Source organism: Columba livia, chromosome Z (assembly GCF_036013475.1).
Source record: "Columba livia isolate bColLiv1 breed racing homer chromosome Z, bColLiv1.pat.W.v2, whole genome shotgun sequence".
Lineage (NCBI taxonomy): Eukaryota > Metazoa > Chordata > Aves > Columbiformes > Columbidae > Columba > Columba livia.
The window spans coordinates 74,320,962-74,337,574 of NC_088642.1; the positions used below are offsets into that span (position 1 = coordinate 74,320,962).

The 16,613-nt window shown below is 43.0% G+C and overlaps 1 protein-coding gene across 5 annotated transcripts in view; it reads left to right on the top strand.

Annotated features, from left to right (window-relative positions):
- Window positions 1-16,613, top strand: part of PLPPR1 (phospholipid phosphatase related 1) — a 135,411-nt gene that overhangs the window by 13,888 nt on the left and 104,910 nt on the right. For 2 of the 5 annotated variants that reach the window (XM_065046417.1, XM_065046412.1), the window contains exon 2: window positions 13,579-13,660. The exons of the other annotated variants lie outside the window; for them this stretch is intronic. The gene's annotated coding sequence lies outside the window, so the exon portion shown is untranslated. The remainder of the gene's footprint in view (window positions 1-13,578; window positions 13,661-16,613) is intronic. 5 annotated transcript variants of the gene reach the window in all.

Sequence of the window (16,613 nt, forward strand, 5' to 3'; positions counted from 1 at the left end):
CTATACATGTAAAAAAAGTAATAAGTTTTGGAGCAAAAATTAATATAAGACCCTGTCTTACTTTTGGGGAAACAGGGTAAGCTTTGTAAGTATCTTGTAGAGAAGCATATGTTTCTATCCCCTCTGTGTCTATGTGTGCAGATACAACTCATGGTACTGATGTGTTGACAGCCGCCGGGTTTGTTGCATCCAGTGGCATTAGACAGGTTTATAGCAGAGGGTGGCATGTCTCATGTGAAAGGTGAAATACCACCCTGTGCAGGTAGCCTAAGTTTTAGGTACTACACAGCATTAGGTGGATTGAGTGGGGTGAAATTAAGCCAAATAGAAAAGCAATTGAGTTTTTATCTTATTTCTGGTTTGCTCAGGTTAAGCAGTGAATAGTGTAGGCACTCAAACTCTCTCTAATGGCTGTATTACTTAAAATTATTCATTTTTTAGAAATCTTGATTCCACTAATGAAGTCTCAGCTCCCATCTTGGCCATTCCTGCATCCCTGTAAATGAAATAGAAACAAAAAATGAATTACAGATTGAAATCTGTGGTATCCTCATTTCAAGTTAAATGCTAGATCTTTTGATGTCAGCTCATTCACATTCTGTAGACGCAAGAGGTTTCTCAGACCACTTTTCCCCTTACTGTTGCAGTGGTTTTCATAGTAATTGATAGATCTTTGATCCTCTTGAATTTAATGGCAAAGCTCCTACTGATTCAAGAGGGTGAAGGTTTGGCTCAGTATTTGCAATGGCTGTAAACTTCCCTCAAACTTGTTTTATTTGGTTTGACATAAAGATGGCTAATGTCTAAAAGAAATAATTAGATAAATGTACTATCTTGGCTTGTTTTGAAATGTTTTCCAGAGGACAGTTACACAGTATAGTTCCTTGTGTTTGTTTATAAGCACTTATACTGCACATGTTGCGATGCAATAAATACCAATTTATTAAGGCATTTCTCTTCCGGACAAATGTATGTTTGGCTGTTTCGAGTCAGCCCTCAGTATATACTTGTAATCCTTTTCTGTCACCTTCCACTCCGCTTTGCTAGCCTTGTCTCCCGGCCTCACAACCTAGCAGAAAGACAATCAAATCAAATTAGCTTCTCTGACACAAAAAAAAAGACCTGGAGCTTGTGTTGAAGAGCTGCTAACACTGAGAGACTTCTTCAGGAAGTTTCTCTTGCTGATTTGGCCAGAAAGCATATGTTGGGGATGTAAATTAACTTGGCAGAAGTAGAAAGGATGGGTACTCTGATGCATTTGGGTCACGAGTCTTTACCTGTCTATGCAGGGACTAGAAAGAAGGTGTAGGTAACTGTATTATCCTGCAGCCTGCTACTGCTCACTGAGCACCTGGAGGCTGCTGCTGTCAGGTGGGATATTGAGTGTGATCTGTGACTGCTCTGATGCCTTTATACCAGCCTCAGTATCTGTGGTTGGAAGCGCAGCTTATCTGCTGCCGAGTGGGTGCAGATCAGGCGTCTGAGCTACTCACAATTCCCGTAACTACCTGCCTAGTAAGCACCGTCCTGAAGAGGGTACCTGGAAACATCAATTGCAATGTAGTCTTTTCAAGCTTGAAGAAGCCAAAGGCCTTGAGATTGGTTGCTACAAGTGATATGTTTTGGCTACATGCAGTAAAGAGAGGGGCTGGGTAAAGAAGTTAAACTGCTCTCAACAAAAGCGGTGACCATATAACTGAGAGAGATTCAGCTGAGGAATGGTGTTTTTAGCGTGCCTTTGACCATAGAACAGGCTTCTGTAACCCTCAAAGGTTCACATAATATAAAGAAAATTAGCCTAGAAATGAAAAGGACTTAATTAAAATGTTAGTCTCACTTCGCTACCCACTTACTACTATCATAGCATAGCTGAGTTTGCTAATGAGATATGCCAATTATAGATATTTTCTTCCTCAAAACTGTAGGAACAAGAAAGATTTTTAAGGTCAATTGCCTTTTTCTTTAAAGAGGCTATTCTCCTCTTTAGAATGGTTTTGGAAAATAGGTTTTGAGAAAAGGACAATTACCATGGTCAAAATGAAAAAAAAGCCAGCTTCATTATTCTTTTAATGCGTGCATTTTTAAATCAAATACATTGAACTGAAATGTAGTTCCCTTCTGTGCATGATGAAATGCAAGAAATGGTAAGAATTTGAAATTTAGAAAGAAAATTGGTGTTACGTGAAATTTGATCATGTGCCATACCGTTTTCTCTGATAGATTTTCTCTAACAAAAGGGTTTATAAGTAGTAGATTTATTTTTTTATCATGAGGCTGTTGCATTAGTGGACGTGATTGTCATACCACTCCTCACATGAACTTCAAGTATAAGTATTAACCAGTGTCAGTTAAATTGCTTCTCCTCTCAAAGGCCTGTGATCTTTGGATAAAAGGTGTGAGAATATCTTGACACTGAAGAGTTTCGAGTATCTCTGCTGTTCCTTGTGAGGATTTGTTTTCCTTTTTTTGTCTGAAAGCCTACTCTTTGACCTTTCTCCAGCAGCCCCACGAGGGCCAGCTCTGTGAATGTCGTTTTCTGCTGCAAATCAAGATCTGCCTTCTACAACCACTAACCGCATGCAAGCCCCGCTGGACACGCAGGGCCATGCTCTGCTGACACTTGCACCTCTATATCCTGTTTGAAGGCTTGTAAAGAAGCACCGTAGTTAGCCCTTTGCATTCCCTAATGGATTTCACTTGCCTGTGCCATGGGAGTCGTTTTGTTCCTGGTACAATCTCACCCTGATCACTCTTGCTGCTCTTAGCTTCTAGGCTCTTTGACTCTCACTGGGAAGGCATCAAAGCTAACCTTTTCTGTCCTTCTTATTTCACAGCAGAAATTTAATTGCATTGTCCTTCTTTTAGAGTGATAGCAAAGCTGACATCTGCAAGATATCTCACTTATTCTGTGAAACATGTCTGTTTCAGCACAGTCACAGTGGTGTGGTCTACAGGAGTCAGGTGAAGCAAAGTCTTCATGCTCTTTGCCTCCCTAAACCTAAGAGAGCGATAGTGGCACCAGTGATGACTGCGGATGTTCAGCTGTCTCTCTCTATAGAGTAGCAGTGCTGCTTCACCCTTTTCATCACCCCTAAAAACATTTCACAGAACATATTCCTGCAGGTAGCCAGAAGCATAGAGGTGGGATTATTGTTTTTAGAAATGCAGTTTCTCAGAGAGTTCAGGTTCCTTGGTTACAGTTTCTATGAATTTCTGTATGCTTCGTAGGCTCAGCATGCAGCAAAGAGAAGAATTAATATATAGGGGTGCTTTTTACTGTCCTCCCCTCCTTCTCCTTGATATTACTGTGCTCTCTCCTGTGACCACTGTCCAGACAAAGCCTCATGAGAGACAAAGCCCAGTTTCCAGCAGCCAGCTCAGGTGGAAGTAGCCACTTAGAGCAGTTGCAGAAGGCTCAAAATGCAAGAGTATTCACCCTTCTGCTGGGGTGGTTTTGGTAGTGTCCCAGGAGGTACCTCAGACCTGGTTCAGGTACATGTGTGAGCACTGGAGTTGCTGGAGTGGTTGCTTTGGGGACAGCCTGTGATACCTGCAGCTGGTTGTTCCTCACAAAGCCATATAACGTAGAAGGTCACATGAGCTTGGGAACTAGGGCCACTGTAGCTACATTTCCCTGGACAGGTGACACCACCAATGAAAAGCTGATGGTTGGAGTCTACTAGTGGTCTTTTTTTGTGGCACTGCGGTTGAGTATTCACATGGGATGGTGGTGGCAGCCTTTGTCTGGGAAGTGGGAGAGCTGAGCTGAAACTTCATCTGCTTGACATTGCCTCGAATACAGGCTATTGTAAGCAAAGGCAGCATGCAGTGTATGATTTGAGGTAGAAACAGAGCAGCCGCATCTCCAAAACCCTTTCTTAGTTCCCCTTGCAGCTTCAGTGTGCTGTGAGCGTGCACCCTGGTCTTTGGCCCTGCTCATCAGGCAGGAGAACAGCTAGTTGGAGGACACTGCTCAAAGCAGTGCTCAAAGAGCTGCTCTAAATGCATCTGCCTGGGAAACTGCTGTGTTACGGGAATGGGAGCCCACAAGGCTGCCTTGTAGCTAAGCACAAGTTTTGAAATGTCAAAGTCAAGAATTAGACCCCAGAGACTTGCAGAGACGATGTTTGCCCAAGAGCATGGTGAATGCAGGAGCCAGTCACATACAGGTGAGTTCTGCCACATGCTCTGTCATGTAAACAGTCAGCAGCAGGGTACAGCAGCCCTCAGGGTCATCTGTATGCCATTTCTGGCCAGCTTTCTTGTTTGACAGTGATGGCACCATAGGATGTAAGAGACCAAAGTTTGTCTTATGATTCAGCACACCTTGGACTGTATCAGACCCTTGAAATCTAATCTATTATGCTTGTTTAACTTTACAAGAAATGTTTCCTCCGTTTTGGCAACCTTCATGACTGGTATTGCTTTGAAAGCTAGCAGGAAGAAAAATGGGTGGTTTGTTGCAACCATGATGAAGATGTAGCTAATTTTGTTCCTTGACAAGGACTTGAAATTTTTCAGTTAATTGATAAAAGCCCGGATCTTAGCCAGGAGCAAAGCCTTGGCTTCATTGAAGCTCTGCCCGTTTAACCAGTAGACATTACAGCTCTGGGGATCCAAGAGCTGTACCTGGCCATAATGGGTTTTTGAAGAAGAAGAAGAAAACAGGTGTAGTAGTATTTTTGGTGAGGGGAAATGAGAAGGCGGCTTATGGTATAGGGTAATTTACTTGCTACCCACTTTCTCATGCACCTCAAAGGAATAACTGCTTGATTTAATTAGTTCTTTATATATCGTATTTCTTCCATGAGGTTGTTCATTTGGCTAATTATTCTGGAAGTTTCTGTGTTGTCTGAACAAGACAGAGATATGCAGTGTGGCACCCACTTGTAAGTATATAGATAATAATAAAATCATGTCTCTGAACATAACCTAACCTTTGAGTGTCGTTTAGAAGCATGCTCATCAGAACTTCACAATGTCTTATAAAAGCTGCTGCTCTGTGTTCAGCCATGTTCTATAGCACACAAGCTTAAAGGAATGGTTTGAACCAGAAGTGTCTGTTGCTGATTGAGTGGCGTCTTTGTAGAGCCAGTTGGCAAGAGGTGAAATAAAATCTCACGTTTCAGTATGAAAAACAAGTATTAACATCAGATGAAGCCTTCTGCTGTATAAGAAGATAAGCTAGGAGAACCAAATGGAGAGGAAAGCAAGGATTTGTTCCAGTTAGATTTAAGATAATTGAGATTAGACCACCGACTCACACAGGGCACTGGGTCATAAGATACCATCTGGGGCCCAATATTCGATGCGCTGATTCCTTCACTCAGGTGGATGCCTGAGAGGGGTGGTATGTACTCGGGCTATTTTCAGTTTCAATACATGTAAACAGTCTGTTTCTGAGATTCAGTATCTTGGTCTCTGTCATGCTGTCCTTTTTATTTAAACCATCCATCACACTCATTAGATACAGCAAAGTGCCATATTCTCTGATCCAGCTGTTTTATAGTCTCCGTTCCGGAGCTCTGCTGCTGGTTTTTGTTTTACGTTGGCTGGATTGAGGTTGCCTCCTGTTCCCAGCAGGGCTGACTTTCAGCTCCATTATGTATACTGCATTATGCTTATGATGAAATATATTACGTTTTTAAGAGTCCATAATATGTTGTGTTAATCTCTTTATGCCTAGCACACGTGAACTGCCATTGACTGCCATGCATGTGCTCTGACTCTTGACTGCTTGGATTTATCAAAACCAAACATAAAAATATCTATAAACGGTAGGGTGCTTTTTTTACCCACTGTTATTTGCTTTAATTTCTTGTAATTTTTTTTTTTTTTCATCTAAACCCTTATTTAAGGAACTCTCTAAGACTATATTCTCACTTGCAAAGAAATTGAGACGTAAAAAAAGAAGACCACAAGTTCTGGTGACTTGCACAGTGTAGAGGTGGCGTAGGCTGTTTCCTCTTCCAGTTGTGTCCAGGTAGACCTGTGATGCTGTGCAGAGACCAGTTAAGCAGAAATATGCTCCTTGTAGTGCTCTTCTGTTCCCTCATTCATGCTTGGCTTGGTTGAACAGAAAGGAGATCTCGGGGAACAGTCATCTCGATCTGTCTAGGGGAAGGAAGAATAGATGCGGTGATCAAAATAATGCTCTACAACTTCAGAAGCACAGGCTCAGCTACTAACTACCTCTGACCTTGCTAACTTGTGGGTGTCATAGCCATTGAGAGGTATCTTCATGGGTTTTGGCCTCTGAAAAAATGAGTTGCTACCACTGTCTTAGCTTGCAAGCAATTGTGAAAGACACATGGAATGGAGAAAGTCTTCATGCTCTCTCCAGACAGTAAGATGTGGTTACTGATTTTTATCTGGGTAGACTTGTTAGCTTCAAGATTTTGCAGTTTATAGCTGCTAGATTTTGCACTGGGAACCTAGAGCAGAGTCCTTTTTTTTTTTCTTTTGGCTGGATTTTCTTTGTCTTTCAGTTTCATATTCTCTAGAGTTTCTGTTACCGAGCATTGTCCCTGTAACTGTGAGCCAGAGAACTTCTGAATTTCACCTTCCTAATAGTAACGCATGAATCCACCAGCTGCAGCTGTGAAAAGAAGTTTGGTTGTCATGAAGTGTAGGTTTGTGTGAAATGGCAAGGTAGTTGCAACACGGGTGGCAGAGGTGAGGTTGAAAGTGCAATCAGTCCAGAGTCCCGCTGGTGGATGCATGCACAGACTGAAAGCACGTATTGAAGGTTGGATTTTCTCCTGCCCGATCATTTTCTTTTATCCTCACAGACAGACGTCCATCCCACACACAAGATGCAGATAAAAGATAGCTGCTTCTGCTGGCTGATCTGCTGGCCACTTTGCTTTTGTTGGTGCTTCTGCTCTTATTCTTTCTTCTTGTCCCTCTGCTTCTTGCTTCCAAAAACCACATATGCAAAACTCACTTGCCCTGCTGCTCAAGTGAGAAAGTTATGTGCAAGTTTGTTTGTTTGTTTTTAATGAACACTGATGAGTATTCTAGACTATTCAAAAGTACAAAGGCAGCCTTTCTCATGAAAAAATTACTTTTTGTGTAGTGGCTTTTTGGAAGATAAATGTTTTGCTTGCTTTAAGAAAGCACTCTGTTTAAAAACTGTCCATCTGAAAAACAATTTCCATCCGGAGCTGCACTAATTTTCTTTGGTGGTCCAGGGTTTTTAGCCACACTACATCCATGTAATGCAGTAAGGCATCCGGGAAAGGGTACCATGCTGCCTTAGAATGGCACATATACATTCTTTCACCTCCAACCATTTCAGTCCAAGGACTTCCCAAGTTGGTTGCGATTTCTGCGTACAGAGGAGAAAAGCAAGCATATTTTCACTAGGCTTTAATACACCAGGGAGAGCGCCAGATGAGCAGGGTGAGACAGGCAAATAGCTGAAGCAAATTTGTCTTCAAATTGGAGGTGACATCCATGAAAAATGTTTTCTGCTTTTTTTTTGCCAGGCCAAGCTTTGCCTACCAATGTCTTCACAGCATTAATTACAACTAGAAGGTTCTGCAGGAAACCTTTTGCTCTGTGTTAAGAAATACTAATGAGGATACAGGCCGGTGTTTTGTCCGCTTCAGAGGGTATGCTTGCTGCAGACAGGAAAGGAAAGCTGTCAAGAGAGGGTTTTAACCCTGGAAAGGAAGCAAATACCTCCTGCGCACAAGATGTTTATGTTTTCTTGCTGTTAAGGAGCCATAAACATGAGATCAGCAGCCACTAGCATTTCCAGTGGCAGAAGAGAAAAACTGCTCGTAAATTGCCTGACAGGTGGGCAGAGGACCTGTCTGTGCTCTTAGCCAGGATCTAGGTTAAGATGAGCAAACTTGCGTGCAAATTCAATAACGAGAGAGAAGTGTGGCTTGGTGTGGCAGTTGTATGGTGGCACTGCAGGACTGTGAGTAATTGGACATCTTTGGTCTTGCGGCAGAGGGCACGCTGATTGCCTGGCAAGGACACCAAAACATCCATTATAGGGTTGTGGGGCTGCCTGCCTGGGTGAACGCTTGTTAGGTGCAGGGAGCCCTCAGGATCTGTGGAGAAACAAATTTATTGTGTTTGCATGTATGAAGGTGGTTTTGTTTTCCGGAGTTTTCATGTTCTTCAGTACAATGTGGATCTAATTGCTGTCCTCAACTTGCTCTTCAGAGGACAAAAGCTCTGTCCTTATAATCCACAACGAGGAGTAAATATAATTACCTCTGATGTGACCTCACAGATAAATCTGAAATTATTTGGGGCCAGCCTGATTTACTGTCGAAGGCCAAATCCCCAGAGTGGAGCACTAGTTATTCTGGTTTTATCTCCACCCAGTTTCTGGTTTGTGTTTGCAATACTAACAGGGTGAGAAAAAAAGTTTTCTTGTCTCTTATTCAAAAATTAGTATGTCTGAAAGACTCTGTAAATTAGGCATGTTTAAAGCCAGGCCATTCACATTAAACAATGAGAGCTGAAATCTATTTAGAAATGCTGTTTGTTGCAGCCTTACAGCCATGTGAGTGTGCAGAAGCCTGCCTGTAGTCTTGGAGACGTTATTTCATCTGAATAGTGCCACAGAGTGCTCTGGGGTATGTGTTGCTACTCACAGCACTGTCACTTGAGCATGCACGTGGAACTTCGTGGGCAAGGTTTTCTGAAGCATCCAGCCTTGGCCTAACCTTCCTCACATATAGCAACTGACGGTACCATTTGTACAGATGCCAGTGAACAAAGAGTTTAAGCCTAGTGCTGTAGAACATTGTATATACAGAGGTATTGTCACAGTAGGGGAGCATTGTCGCTGTCATTTTAGACTGATTCTTCACCATTTCTAAGGGAAGACTGAACCAAGCACTCAGACATCATAGCAATGACTGGAGAGAGAGAGAGAGATCTGAAATCCCTGCATGGTAAATGCAATAGCCAGCACAGTGTTGTCAAAATGAAGAGCTTTGACAAAAGGTATTCCCTATCAAGTAGTAGCATAAAATATTGCAGTGTTAGGAGCATGGCATATTGAGATGATAACAATACATTAAGCTTAACAAACTACTTGAACACATCCTAACTTTGAACTTTGTGATGGTGTCACTGAACTTAAATGGGCCCATCAAAACAATGTTTGTTTCTTGAATTATGACCTTTGTAAATGGCAGAGCTAGCAAAACCAAGGAGATAGCTATCCCCTTCTGTTAGTTTTAACTGCCTTTTCTTTGAGAGTTAAGCCTGAGAGACATTTTATTGGTACTAATCATCCCTAGCTGTGGCTGAAAATTTAATTTGGTTTGAATTAAGAATTCTTCAGGTCAACCTAAACTTAGTCTTAGTCTTACTGTTGGGATCAGTCCAGTCACTCCATGTGCTTATATTGCAAATCGTCTTGCCTTTAATACCACACCAAGTGTCTTTTGTGAATAAAGCCACAGTGTTAATCCATTTCTGGGCTTTTCAAGTAAGTTAGGAGGTAAGAAGGTAGCCTGTTGCAATGTGAATCCCAAGGAGGAGATCCTGATTCCCTTTAAGTCAATGAAGGGGGTCAAACCAAAAAATTCCGGGCTTCTCTGCAGTCATCATCAGGGCAGCACAGGCATCACAAGTCTCCATGGGTACAGGTCAGGCAGACCAGCTGTCTCAGTGGCTGCAGCCCTTTCTTTGGCCAGTTCTACCTTCTCTTGCAAATCTACAGCTCCTGTTTACCAGACTGCTTACGCCAGCGTTATGTCAAATCCAACAACAGTGCAGTGACCCAAGGAAATGTCTCCTCTTTAACTACAGAGACATAGCTTTGTAGTTGTCTTTTTGAAATTTTTTTCTCTTGTTGAATATGGCTGAAACTCAGCATGTTTTGTTTTCAGCAGCAATGGCAAGAAAATTAACGCTATCTCTGCACCTTGAAGTCACGTAATGCATTCCTCTTTATACAAGGGTAATGCAATTTTTCCATCTCACTGAGCAAAGATCAGGGAGGTTGTCAACCCATCTGATCTGCAGCTTTGGGAACGATTTCCTGGGACCAGCAGATGGGGAATGGGAGAAGGGCGAGATGGCCGGGGCAGCAGTGTTGCCTGCCCTGCTCTCCCTGCGAGCCCCATCAGCGCGGATGGGCTTGAGTCAGTGCCCTCGGATCTAAGGAAGGGAGCAAGTAGGTCAGGAACTGCTGATTCCTCCCTTCCTACTGGGATCTGACCTGAGCACAAAGAGCTGTGTGGTTTAGCTGACAAAAATTTGCTAACATCCCGTGCAAACAAGTCTTGCAGCAGTCAGCTTGATTTTCTTCCTTGCCCTCTTACCCTCAGTTACATCCTTTGTAATCCCTAAATAAATCTGTGTCAGTCTCAGCTCAGTTTTGGGATCTCTGCTGAAGGGGGATCCATGTCAATGGAGTGACCATCCCTGGAGGTGTTTGAAAGATGCTTAGGTGAGGCTCTTAGGAGCATGATTTAGTGCTAGATTTAGGTTATTGTTGGACTTGATAATCCTAAGGGTCTCTTCCAACCAAAATGATTCTGTGATTCTATGATTCTAATGTCTCTGCTGGGGGAGGCCCAGGGCTGACCATGGCTGGTTCCAGACATCTCCAGATGGCTCTAGGCCTGTTGGTGTGTCCTTGGAGCCCAACTCAGCCCCTCAGCTACAGGTGCAGCTGCCAAAACATATGGAAGAAAAGGAAAAAACATTGAAGGAGCAGAGGAGCAAGGAAAGAAGAGTGAGAGGGAAGAGCAAGGAGATGCAGGCAGGTGGTACCACGTAGTACATGGGGATGGAGCAGATCTGTCCGACCGCCTGCAGAGAGCCCATGTCGGGGCAGGTTTCCTGACAGGTTCTGTAGCCTGCGGGGAGAGCCCAGAGCAGGGGAAAGTGTGAGCGGGAAGAAGTGGCAGGAAGACACCGCCATGTTCTGACCACGCCATGCTGCTCCAGGACACTGTGTGGGGAAGATGTTGGCTTGTTTGTCATCGTTTCTCTCTACCTGAGTCTGTTTTACCTGGCAATAAATCTAATTAATTCACCCCCAAATCAAGTCTGTTTTGCCCACCACAGTAAGTGGTAAGCAGTCTCCTTGTCTTTGCCTTGACCCATGAGCCTTCTCATGCTGTTTTCTCCTGTCCTGCTGAGGAGGGGGAGTGATTGAGAGGCTGGATGGGAACTGGGCCCTTGTTCAAGGTTAACTCACTATAGTATGCTGCCAAGGAGGCACCTTTAACTCTCTAAATAAACATTTCTTTAATTCTTAGGAGTTCTCTTAGGATACTATAAAGATCCAATTTCAAAATTTCTTTAACAGTAGGAAAATAACCTCAACCAAGCAAAAAACTGCTGAATGATTACTCAGGACCCAGATGATACGGTTCTCTCCTCAGCCGTTTGAGGAAAAGTCAGAGCAGCTGATCTCAGTCATCTGCACTGGCCTTTGAAACCAAAACGTGGCTACCCTGAAAAACGCGCATAAAGGCTACTGAGGTCTTCAGGGTAAAAGGCTTGTTGTTACTCATTTATGTGAAACTCTTCTTCAAAAGTGCTTTAGGATTCTGTAAATGCTAGGACTACATAGAGCAAAGTACAGTCCCTTTTCCTAAGCAGTTCATAATCACAGGCAGCAGTTCCCAAATTATCCTGGTTCTGAGGCCACTCTCAGGAGCAGGCTGGCCATGTTGACCAGATGCATCTCCCGTAGTGAAATACCCTCCAAGCATGCTCCTAACATCTGGGAAATGGTTATTGGGCAGCTAATACATGGCTTAGGTGCTACTGATTTTTTTTCTTCCTTTTTTTAAAGGAAAAGAACCCTTCTTTTAGATGTTTCTGTAAAAATCAAGCTAACGAGAAAAATACCCTGAAATCAGAAGAAACTTTTAAATACAGAGTTTACCTTTTTTATTTAATGCAGGGCTAGACACAAAGCAAGCAGTGGCTTTTTAAAGACATACTTGCACAAGCGCAATTCATTTTCGACCCCCTGGATCTGCCATTGAGGCTGTGTCCTGGTTAGAGGGCAAGCTCTGTACTCTTACCAGCAGCACTAGAGAACAGCAGACGGACACCGTAATGATGGTGTTACCCTCACCCGCAGGAGGCCTGTAAATAGATCTGGATCCAGGCAGTGATGCATGTCTAAATGCAGGCTGTGCGGTCCCTCCATTCCCCCTTTGGCTGTGTTGCAGTGTGTCCTTTTGCAATGTCAATTACAGATTCTCTCAGAGCTTGCAGGTGGAAGCAGGAGCTGTGTGTAATCCTAGGGAGAGGTGTGGGTTTTCTGCCAGGCGCCTGTCTGTATAATCACCCACAAGCCTGCTGTCATACTCTATATTACTAGTATGTAACCCTCTGAAATATCAAGTTTCAGTTTGCACCCATACACACACAAGTCTGCTAACAGCCTCTATTGAAGTATAAGTTTCCAGAAGAGGTACAAAGTTTCTTGACAGCTGGTGACAAAAATATACTATTTCAATCAAGAGAGAGTTTAAATGGGACTGCTAAACATTGCTCAGCAAACCCACTTTAAACACAACTATAATAGAAATGTTTTCACTGAGAGACAAAAAAGAGCAGAACTGCTGTAAATTGCAGTGATGTTGTAAAGGAATAGCAATAGGATGTTGCTGTCTTCTTAAGCTGCCAGAAAATAGTAACTTATTCTGGTCTCAATCACAGCTCAGGTCTCTAATCCCTTTCATCTCATTACTCTTGCTGAGCAAAAGATAAAGCAATTTCAAATTTCAAAAGCAATCCCCTGCTGTCAGACTGGGGTAATGCCTTCTCAAATCTGAAGTGGAACATGCTTTAAGTGGGTCACTCTTTATCTTCAGGCTTTGCTTGCCTTCAAATGCGAAGTTGGGCACCTGTCCCTACCCCTCTGTTGTTAAAAGAAAGCTTGATTCCATGTAGAAGAGCTTTTGCATCTGAGAAGGTGAAATCAGAGTGGGATGTCAATATTTTTTTGTTTGTTTTATAGTTATATTTGGAGACTGGCACACCACATCAAAAGGTCTCTTTGTGTTTGTATTTCAGTCCTTTCAACAGTGCTGTAATGGAATTGAGAATTTCTTTGAAAGAATAGTAAGATGCCTTTTAAACCTGGCATGTTTGCAGAAAGACAGCAAGAAATACAGTTACAGTCAGCTACCATTACAGTTAGATACTCAGTCTTGTCGTGGTGTTTTTGTTGTTTCCTATTGGGAAGGAGTAATGCATAATGCCAGGTTAGGAACAAGCATTATTGTGTTTTCAAGATGGTAGAGGACTATTTTTATTATGTTAATAGTAATTCAACATGTTCTTCTTTCTTAGCCTTTCTTCTTTCTAGCTTTTTTTCCCCATGCAGAAGAGACATTTCCAGCTTTGCGAAATTTACAAATCCAAATCCATAGTATGTAAAGCATAGTACTCCCATTGCATTGCTTTTGTTCAGACTTCAGCAGAAAAAACCCACAGAGAACTATCAAATCATCCTTAAAAGGGCATTAATATAAAACCAGTTTTAAGATGTCTGCCCTTGCCAAAAACATTTTAAAAAATCTGTGTTATCTTTAATAAATTCTTTTTTTTTTTTTTTTTTCCTTTCAGTGAACACTAAAACGTATTGGAGATTGCTCTAAAGTGAACCAAACAGAGCCTCAACCTTCGGTATATGTGCTAAGAGATCCAGGTATAACTCCAGTTATTTTTGTGAAGCTGTCATTGATTTTAGTAGATGTTTTGTACCATAATTGAAAGGCATAATGCGACCTGGAAAGAGTAAGTTACAGTCTTGCTATGGCTAGGTGTAGACAGCTGCCTGATCTTAGGCTGCTTGTAAAAAGCCCAATACCAGACCTGTCAATCTTGTTCATGTCAGAGCAGTAACCAACTGTAATCTGTTTAGTTTCCATTTCAGGTCCCACCAAAAGAAAAGCAAAATTATGCAAATGTCCATTTAAGTTGTGTTTTGGACAGATGAAATCTTGACTCTCTCCTCTGTCCTCTACCCTCTGTCCTCTCTCCTCTTTTTCTTCCCCTGTCAAGACACCTACAGAATCAACATTTTTCAATGAAGAACATCACTTCACTTTCTCATGTTCAGGCTTGTACCAGCACCAATAATACCTATAAAACACCTCCAGTGACAAGAACATTCTTCTTATAGAAGAATGGATCCACAGCTATGTCTCCTAGTTCTTCCAAGAGCCATCCATCTTTTATGTGTCTTCCTGATTTGCTTGGAAAGAAAGTATAATTTTGTATCATGGAAGAGATGCAGTGCAACTAGCACAAGGTTGCACTTGTGGTTTAAATGTTTTTCCAGGCATGTAACTATATTAGCTGAGAAAGAGTGGGATTTTTGAAAGACAGTGGCCTTACTCTTTTGTTTTTGCAGTTTCTGTAATGTGACTTAATAGTTTAGAGCTTCCATGTTTGTCTGTATTCACTTTGAGACTCTTATTTTGTCCAAAGTGGCCATATAATTTTCAGGAGTGCTTACACTGCTAAACTTCAGAATGAGCAATCACAGTAAAAAAGTCCTTGAGCATCAGTAAGAAGCAGGAGAAAAGCTACATGCTTTGTGGACCTCTCTAAAGAAGAAATTGCTCGTGATAAAGAGGCAGGATGGGTTTATGGTACTAGGCTGAAATATTCATTTTCACTTTGGAAATGAAAGAACTGGAGAACACATCACCTCTGCCTGCTCCCTCTCAGGACAGGCCTTAGACTGAAAATCTCACCAAGGTTTATTTAAGAAACCACAGAATCATAGAAGAGTTTGGGTTGGAAGGTGAAAAGTCAAAGCTCATCCAGTCCAACCCCTGCCATGAGCAGGGACATCTTCACCAGATCAGGTTGCTCAGAGCCCTGTCCAGCCTGGCCTGGGATGTCTCCAGGGATGGTTCATCCACCACCTCTCTGGGCAACCTGCGCCAGGGTTTCACACCCTCAGTGAAAAAAATTTCTTCCTCAGGTCCAGCCTGAATCTCCCCTCCTTTAGTTTACAACCTTTACCCCTTGTCATTGTCATGACAGGTCCTGCTAAGAAGTCTGTCCGCATCTTTCTTATAGGTCCCTTTTAAGTTTTTCTTGTATGTACTATGTGATATCACTCAGGATGATGTGTTCCATGACCTTCCCTGGCACCAAGGTAAGACTGACAGGTCTGTAGTTTCCCGGATCCTCCTTCAAGCCCATCCTGTAGATGGGCATCATATTTGCTAACTTGCAGTCAACTGGGACCTCCCCAGTTAGCCAAGATTGCTGATAGATAATGGAAAATGGCTTGGGGATCACCTCCACCAGCTCCCTCAGCACCCTTTGGTGTATCCCATCTAGCCTCATAGACTTGTGGGTGTCCAAGTGATGTAGCAGGTCACCAACCATTTCCCCTTGGATTATTGGAGCTTCACTCTGCTCCCCATCCCTGTCTTCCAGCTCAGGGGGCTGTGTACCTGGAACACAACTGTTCTGTTAAAGACTGAGACGAAGAAGGCATTTAGTACCTCAGCCTTTCCCTCATGTTCTGTCACTATGTTTTACCCCACATCCATCAGAGGATGGAGATTCTCCTTAGCCCTCCTTTTGTTGCTGATACATTTATAGAAACATTTCTTGCTGCCTTTTACAGCGGTAGCCAGGCTCAGCTCTAGTTGGGATTTGGCCCTTCTAATATTTTCCCTTGTTAATGCCATAGCATTCTTGTATTCCTCTTGAGTAGCCTGCCCCTTCTTCCAAAGGTTATAAATTCTCTTTTTATTCCTATGATCCAGCCACATCTTTAAATTCAGCCAAGCTAGTTCTCTTTCCTGCTGACTTGCCTTCCAGTACACAGAGACAGCCTGCTCTGCGCCTCTAAGATTTCCTTCTTAAGGAGCAGCCAGCCTTCCTGGAGCCCTTTGTCCTTCAGGACTGTCTGCCAATGGACTCTGCCAACCAGCCTCTTAAACTGATCAAAGTCTGCCCTTTGGAAGTCCAAAGCAGCAGTTCTGCTGATCACCCTTCTAACTTCTCCAAGAATAGAAAACTCAGTCTTTCATGGACGCTATGGCCAAGGTGGCTTCCAACCAACACATTGCCCGTGAGTCCTTCCCTGTTTACAAACAGCAGATCCAGTGGGACTCGTTCCCTGGTAGGCTCACTAACCAGTTGTGTTAGGAAGTTGTCTTCCATGCACTGCAGGAGCCTCCTAGACTTAGCAAGAAGACTTATTCTCCAGAGAGTGCAGAGGAGGTGATGAAGCTGGTCAGGGGTCTGGTGCACAAATCTTAAGAGGAGCAGCTGAGGGAACTGGGGCTGTTTAGTCTGGAGAAAAGGAGGCTGAGGGGAGACCTTATTGCTGTCTACAACTACCTGAGAGGAGGCTGTAGCATGGAAGGTGTTGATCTGTTCTCCCAAGTAGCAAGTGATAGGACAAGAGGAAGTGGCCTCAAGTTGTGCCAGAGGAGGTTTAGATTAGATATCAGGGAGAAATTCTTCCCAGAAAGGGTTGCCAGGCATTGGAACAGGCTGCCCAGGAAAACGGTGGAGTCACCATCCTTGGAGGTGTTTAAAAGGCATTTAGACGAGGTTCTTAGGGAGGTGGTTTAGTGCTAAAATTAGGTTAGGTTATGGCTGGACTCAATAAACCTGAGGGTCTC